Genomic DNA, 8,634 nt, shown 5'->3' on the forward strand with positions numbered 1-8,634 from the left:
CCTTGGGTATTTTCTGAAGACGTAGTGTTGTCTGTCTCTTCGCCCTTGATTGAAAATATTCCATCGCTGGATTGGTGATCGGACGTTAGGCGGATTGGTTAGTCAGTCGGTCGGTGGTTAAGGTGCCCCTAGATTGAGTTGCCATCCTATTACGTGCCTCTTGGCTGCCTCGCTCACCTTACATTATGTTTGAGTGACCTTCCCAGGCCGACCCGTGGAAGACTTGCTGAGAACCGCTTGTCCTCATTCCTTACATTGTGATACTCGTTTTAAGGATATTTGTAATTTTCTAATTGTTGTTGATATGGCCTTTAGCAGAGCAATAATTTCACTTCTTTCATAATAAGGCCTTCAGCCGTGTTACAGTTTGTTTTAGCAACGAAGTATTTATCTTAATATGTGCTATTTGGAATTGTCATTCTGACTTCTAATTCAGGCCTTCAGTCGTGTGTTGTTTGACGTTATTGTTGGGGGCCTTCGGCCTTAAAATTGTGGAATTTTTTTTTTCTGTGATATAGTCAATCGTGGTTTTTTTAAAGATATTGTTTTAAAATTTTAATTTCTTTAAATAAAGTTTACGTATTTGTTGTGCTACCGAGAGTAACCGCCGCGCAGTGTGGCCACGCGGTCTCGGGCGCCAGCTCACGGATTGCGCGGTCCCTCCCGCCGGAGGTTCGAGTCCTCCCTCGGGCGTGGGCGTGAGTGTTGTTCTCAGCATAAATTAGTTTAAGTAGTTTGTAAGTCTAGGGACCGATGACCACAGCAGTTTGGTCCCTTAGGAATTCACACACATCTGAACATTTTTCGAGAGTAACTGATTACAGCCCCAACCACAATCGTAACCTTATCCTGCCCCATCGTGGGAAACCAGCTCTCAAAATTATCCAATTCTTCTGAAATTGTAATCATTTGTTTCTCTGTACATGTACATCACATATATTGATTTGCGTCCCATTCACATAATTCCTTCCTCGTGGGTCTTATTTTTTGCCTTAGAGTATATGTTCAAAGGAACGTAAGAATGAGAGGATTTTCTTATAATTCATCGTACTAGGGAGGATGAAATGTAAAAAATAATTAATAACTATACATGTGAATTTAGAATGTTGCGGCAAATGTGGATGATGAAGTCTTCTCGTGTTATCAGCCGAGTCAAGGCGTCGTTCTGTGATGCCTTGACTCGGCTGATAACACGAGAAGACTTCATCGTCAATGTAAAACAACGCTCAGAACCGACATAAGAATCAGTAAATTCTATACCTAGGTGTTGCGTTAACTCTCCACTCGATGAGTCCGAGAGGTGACTCTAGTGTGTGGGTACGTTTGTTTAATTTTTTCCCTGTTTCGTACTTCTAAAATGATGAACAAGGACTCAAGATAAAATTTAAAACGCTGTTTAAATCGCGATATTTGCATCTCCATAAAATTATCTTTCTGCGTACAAACAACGAGTTCACCTAAACATCAAAAGTAGTATTCATTAAATTTGCTTTACAGTCATATCAATACAAAACCTGGACAAAACTTTAATATTAAATCCATTTTGTCTCAACGTGCTGTTATGATTCATTCAATTCATCCTTCAATTACGCACATCAGTGCAAAATGATCTCCATTAAGAGCTGAATTTTGGCCAAACAATGTACTAAAATGTGCAGACTTGCGAATTAGTTCCGTGTTGCCATCAAACCAGTAACTTGCTCCAGACTTGGTGTGGTGCCTCGGATATAGTGGGAGCTCCGCGGGCCTAACAGACACGAGATGAACTGTGTCCCAGCGAGCAGCACAAGAACACGTTACAGCAAGCACACGTCACAGCAGCAGTTACACAGGATTAAGTTCACACTGTTCAGAATTGTTTGCAGATATCTGTATTAAAGGCTGAAATTCCAAGGTCGTGTAGTACGTTTAGTGCATGGCCTTTCGGTGCTCTATGCATTACTACCATGGCTTTGTTCCGATCCTACCTGTGCCTCTGCGTTTTTAAGTGCGCAGTCAACGCGTTGCCGCTCCCCGTAGGAATGTTCTCTCGATCTTGTCGACAACATTTTTTCGGATTGTCCTAGATAAGGTTTAGCACGCTCTTGTCACTGTGTCTGACACGTTGCTGGTCTGAACAGTGGCGGATACAGAAAAACCTCAAGGAGGGGGCGCTAAAGATGTCTTGAGCTACCTTTACTTTTATCGTACTAAAAAAATAATCAAGTCACATGTAAAGTTTAAGAAAGTTTTATTTAAACTGATTATACACATATACGAGTCTCGTAACAATACTTTTACTGAGAAATTACTACGAATTACTATTATTAATACTTCACAATCAACTGATCGCTCTCACCCTTGAAGACACTTGCACTTGCTGCAACTAGGACTTTTTACTTATTCATTCTTCAGTCTTAATATTTCTGCTTTTGAATGTAAACTAGCTTCCTATTCGGCGAATAGTCTGTATTTATAAAACTACGTACTGAAGGTTCTCTGTACAAGAAAACAGTGCAATATTCGTGACTTTTCTCGGACAAATGCGAGACAGATTAACGTATCGATATTATTAAATGGCCGCGACTTCTCTCGTAGGTATGTGTTAGCTACCTATGTGCCAGACAGAAACGAATAAAATACGATGACGCGGACGCGCGTGCTACATAGGAAAGTACAACTACTTGATTACTCCATTCAGCCGAGTGCACTGACGAAAGAAAAGAACGAATAGTTTGCGGGCTGACTGGCGGGGGCGGTGCGGGTGGCAATGCGGGTGGCCCCGCAAGGGAGGAGGGTGGAGGGGTGGGCGGGCGCCCCCCCCCTCCCCAATATATATCCCACACTGGGTCCGAAAACTGTATTGGTATTAACTTTATTGATGCTAAAGACAATGCCTTCCGAACGTACACCTCTAAATGTTAACGCTTTCAATCTCCTGTTCATCACACAACGAAAGGTTAACTTGAAGATGGTATGCCGGCTTCTAAAAAATCCTTAGTCACTACGCTGTGAGAATCGTGGACAGTGAATAGAGACAGTACATCAGTTGTCTTCTGTGTTGTGATCAGTGTAACAATGTGCTCGAGTTCCAATTTCCTTTTGTTATAACTTTTTACATGCACCATAGATGAAATAAATGATCAAAACATGAAGCTGAAGAAGAGTAAACGATTATACATAGGTAGTAGAATTTATGAAGTAGCTCTATGAGAGACATTTCCCGCTAATACTGTAAATGCGAAAATGCGTTTGTCTCTTACACGCTTCCACGACTAAACCACAGAGCCAATTTTAACGAAATTTGGTGTGGAGACACCTTCAGTTTTGAGGAAGGACATAAATTATTTTAGAAAGTGTGCAGTACAAGATATTTATCGATTTGAAGACTATTACGCGAATTAGGGAAACATATTTATTCTTTGAAACAGCTATTTAGTCTCTGACGTTTGAACATTAACACATCCGTGAAAGTGCTGTTATTATTTGATGGGGTCTCCGTAATATTTGACGTAATGAATACGACGTTTATACTTTACTCAACGAGTTTCATCTATACGTCCATACGTTCATATTCGTCCACACCAATATTATCAAATGCGAAGGTACCTCTGTCTGTTACGTTTTGATGACTTAACCGCTTACCCGATTTCTGTGAAATCTGGTATGGAGTTAGCTTGCTCCCGGATAAAGAACAAACGCTATTTCATAAATTAAGAGACATAGTCGCCTTCTAAGAAGGTGAAGTAAAGAATCGAACGACATTTTTTACACCGTGAACGTAAACTTTGTCGCATAATGTATAAGTTGTATACTGTATAGCTACTTTAGTAACACTATGCATGGATGAACGCTCCTGCCCACGGCCCTCCACGTGTTCTGCAATTGGAATAGTTAGGTGAGGGGGGGGGAGGGGGGAGAAAAGGGGGGCACATCGGGAGTTCGGCTTATCCTCAGGGCAGGCACGTGAGAGCAGTTGACGTTATTGCACGTTCAATTTCTGACTTACCATCACTCATCGTAACAAAACTACTGATACACGATCGCTGTCGAGGGCTTAGTTGACTAATCGACTAACAAAGAAGATGAGAAAGAAATTCTAGAAGCGTGGGAGCAAACCACATAAAATATTGTTGAGTAGCTCTCCCCAGTTACAACACACCGTCCAGCTCTACACTGAATGCATTACATCACGGCGAAGATAACTGCTGAACAGCAGACCGCTTTCCATCACCGTCAGTTCACAAACGATAACTAATGTGCAGTTGCAGCGTAATGGGGTAAGAACCAGGTAAAGACCTGTGTGTTTCTTTTGTGGACATTAACATGGCATAGAGAATTTTATTCATTAGAACTGCATGATTCGAAAGAATGTATTATCAAACGTGTAACAGGAACATTTTTGAGTATTCATCATTGATTTTGCAGCTCTGGCAGCAGCCGAGTATGCAGACAAACTTACTGGATTGTCAGGCCTTTGAGTTGGGAAAAAATTCTTTGTTGAAAAATAACTTTGTGCTCTTATCGTCCTGAGTATGGTTGTTATTTCATCAGTGTGTGTGTCTGGTGAATTGCCCTGTTGTACACTCCTGGAAATTGAAATAAGAACACCGTGAATTCATTGTCCCAGGAACGGGAAACTTTATTGACACATTCCGGGGGTCAGATACATCACATGATCACACTGACAGAACCACAGGCACAAGACACAGGCAACAGAGCATGCACAATGTCGGCACTAGTACAGTGTTTATCCACCTTTCGCAGCAATGCAGGCTGCTATTCTCCCATGGAGACGATCGTAGAGATGCTGGATGTAGTCCTGTGGAACGGCTTGCCATGCCATTTCCACCTGGCGCCTCAGTTGGACCAGCGTTCGTGCTGGACGTGCAGACCGCGTGAGACGACGCTTCATCCAGTCCCAAACATGCTCAATGGGGGACAGATCCGGAGATCTTGCTGGCCAGGATAGTTGACTTACACCTTCTAGAGCACGTTGGGTGGCACGGGATACATGCGGACGTGCATTGTCCTGTTGGAACAGCAAGTTCCCTTGCCGGTCTAGGAATGGTAGAACGATGGGTTCGATGACGGTTTGGATGTACCGTGCACTATTCAGTGTCCCCTCGACGATCACCAGTGGTGTACGGCCAGTGTAGGAGATCGCTCCCCACACCATGATGCCGGGTGTTGGCCCTGTGTGCCTCGGTCGTATGCAGTCCTGATTGTGGCGCTCACCTGCACGGCGCCAAACACGCATACGACCATCATTGGCACCAAGGCAGAAGCGACTCTCATCGCTGAAGACGACACGTCTCCATTCGTCCCTCCATTCACGCCTGTCGCGACACCACTGGAGGCGGGCTGCACGATGTTGGGGCGTGAGCGGAAGACGGCCTAACGGTGTGCGGGACCGTAGCCCAGCTTCATGGAGACGGTTGCGAATGGTCCTCGCCGATACCCCAGGAGCAACAGTGTCCCTAATTTGCTGGGAAGTGGCGGTGCGGTCCCCTACGGCACTGCGTAGGATCCTACGGTCTTGGCGTGCATCCGTGCGTCGCTGCGGTCCGGTCCCAGGTCGACGGGCACGTGCACCTTCCGCCAACCACTGGCGACAACATCGATGTACTGTGGAGACCTCACGCCCCACGTGTTGAGCAATTCGGCGGTACGTCCTCCCGGCCTCCCGCATGCCCACTATACGCCCTCGCTCAAAGTCCGTCAACTGCACATATGGTTCACGTCCACGCTGTCGCGGCATGCTACCAGTGTTAAAGACTGCGATGGAGCTCCGTATGCCACGGCAAACTGGCTGACACTGACGGCGGCGGTGCACAAATGCTGCGCAGCTAGCGCCATTCGACGGCCAACACCGCGGTTCCTGGTGTGTCCGCTATGCCGTGCGTGTGATCATTGCTTGTACAGCCCTCTCGCAGTGTCCGGAGCAAGTATGGTGGGTCTGACACACCGGTGTCAATGTGTTCTTTTTTCCATTTCCGGGAATGTATTAATACTAGTTGTGTGACCTGTTAATTGTTTCATCTACTGGAATCCAAGTGTACATTGATGTGTCATCAATTGGTATAATGCTTGTTGTGTCTGGAATGTCTATGTTCCGTATCATGTATGTTAATTCCTTTTGGTACGTACCTGGTCATAAAAAAAGTTCCTTTTGAAAGTTGTTCCTACCACAGCTCAAAGACGTCTGTGTAATCAACGTTACAAATCATAATGATTTGAGTCTCCTAAAAATCTAAAATAAAGAGAATAGATAAGAAACATAGTAACTAATGGAGGTTGGAGATATTTGCTACATTCAATACTGCATAAAACTAAATTACTAAAATATGGACCGCACAGCATTGGGAGCACTAATACAGAATTGGATTATCGCTTCCATAAATCAGCTCGTGGCGGTCAGTATTCTATGCGATTACAGTCAAACCTCGATGTGTTGAATCTGTAGGGAAGGCAAAATTCATTCGATGTATCGAGGGTTTGATATAACGAGGTTCCCGAAAGAAATAGTTTACAACCAACGATTTTTTTGGTTCTGTACTGTGATATTTTTCGTGTTTGTGTGCGATATAAGCCGATGTTTGGTTTTGGTAATACAAAAAAGATATCAAGACAGATTGTTATACGTATTGTTTTATTTCATGTGAAACCGAAAACAATTTACAAGCTTAAAATAATACACTTTCATTGTAAGAAAATTAAATTCAATAGAAGGATATGCAGTGCCGACATAAGAATTTTCAGAAATCATTGGCTTTAAACGCAATCTGTAATTTTGGCTTCCTTTAAACTTCTAATCATCTGTGAGTCAATTTCATTGCCTACTATTACGACGGATGAGAAGACATCATCCTGTATCTCCTCACACTTCTCCACGTGCACTCTGCTTGTACCGAGTGCCGTTTTCTGTGCAATTTTTTTTTACTAATAACAGAAATACCTAAATAAGGAAGTTAATTTTTTTGTAACCAGAAGTCAATTTTTTGTTTTTCAATTAATGACCCAGTTCTGTAACTTTATATCTTCTCTCCTCTGAGTCCATATTAAGTTGAACTTACTTCCACGTTGTCGAGATCTACACACTACTGTTAGGTGCTTCTTCTTCCGACGCCGCAAAACTTCTCATTCTTGACCGTGTAGCACTCCGTCTCAGGCCACAAGTGGCCCATCGGGACCATCCGACCGCCGTGTCATCCTCAGATGAGGATGCGGGTAGGAGGGGCGTGTGGTCAGCACACCGCTCTCCCGGTCGTTATGATGGTTTTCTTTGACTGGAGCCGCTACTATTCGGTCGAGTAGCTCCTCCATTGGCACGACGAGGTTGAGTGCACTCCGAAAAATGGCAATAGCGCATAGCGGCTCGGAAGGTCACCCATCCAAGTGCCGGCCACGCCCGACAGCGATTAACTTCGGTGATCAGACGGGAACCGGTGTATCCACTGCGGCAAGGCCGTTGCCCCTTGACCGTGTAGGTAATGTAATTTTCATTTATAGGACTTCTTCCTCATATACAGGCAGCAGGTGTGACATGACCTTTTCGTGGTGTGCGGAAGAAAATAAAAAGGCTTCATATTTTTGCACTGAGAGAAATTCCTATTCAGATAACGTGAAAGCCACTACATGCATCTCTTATCTAAATACGTCCTATCTCCAACGAGAACTCAAGACATAAGGTGACAAAAAATTGAATGGTGTCTTTACCACTTGTTCTCGCCTTCCGGCGTAGCAAAATACATCTTTTGCGGGCGCTTACAGCGGTTATCCTTGACTTTTCCTACGTACCAATACATTTCGCCTGCCTGACGGTCACTGGCCGTGCTTCTTCGACCTCCCACTCCTCCTCGTCCCCTTCCTCTCCGTCATTTCTGCCACCTTCTTTCGCGTTCTCTGTCTTCACTGAGTCAACAGTCTCGGCTTCTGTCAGTGATCCTGCTACCGCGACACTGTTGACCGCATCCACTATATCTTCGAAACGAACGTGAGTGGTGTAAAGTGAGTCACCACCTTCGTCTATTCGTACCCGAAGTACAATACGACATACCCATTGCAACGCACTTAACAGCGGTTTGCAGAGTGTAGGTGTAGATGTAGAATTATAACTGGATACGCAATAATAATAGTAACAAATTAATATCTTGGATACAGTTTCAGAGAGGTATCGCTTGGTTCTCTTTCCGTTACAGGGATTCATTTGTTCAGATGTAGTTTTGTAGTAGTCTACGAAACTATCCATTAGTGAAAATGCAAACAACTAGCTCTGCAGTTAACTGCGTTATGAGATACCAAAGAGAATGGCTGTGTGGCTACAACAGGCTCAGCTTGGTAAGTGTTAACATGGTTCAGATAACTTGTTATGTAGTTGTGCAGAACGTGCCATATTTTAATGGAATCTTGAATTACTGTCTTCAAAACTGTAGAATGTTCTATCTGAAGTGAAAATGTGACTGTTCTGCTTTTGTTCATATTTGCCAGGTAAATGAAAAAAAAACACGACTTACCATAGAATAAATGATAAATAAACTACTGTAGTTTGCAAGTATTTCGACTTCTCTTGCCTTCGTCTAAAGGCTAATTTCGCGTCAGGTGATACTGCATACAAATATCTCTTTGATGACTTCTTTGACCAGATCTAGGACA

General features: G+C 43.7%; 1 pseudogene; it reads right to left on the reverse strand.

Moving 5' to 3' along the window:
* Positions 1 to 7,337: 7,337 nt before the first annotated feature.
* On the reverse strand, positions 7,338 to 7,455 carry LOC126261431 (5S ribosomal RNA; annotated as a pseudogene).
* Between the last annotated feature and the right edge of the window lie 1,179 nt (positions 7,456 to 8,634).

Source organism: Schistocerca nitens, chromosome 5 (assembly GCF_023898315.1).
Source record: "Schistocerca nitens isolate TAMUIC-IGC-003100 chromosome 5, iqSchNite1.1, whole genome shotgun sequence".
NCBI classification, from domain to species: Eukaryota; Metazoa; Arthropoda; class Insecta; order Orthoptera; family Acrididae; genus Schistocerca; species Schistocerca nitens.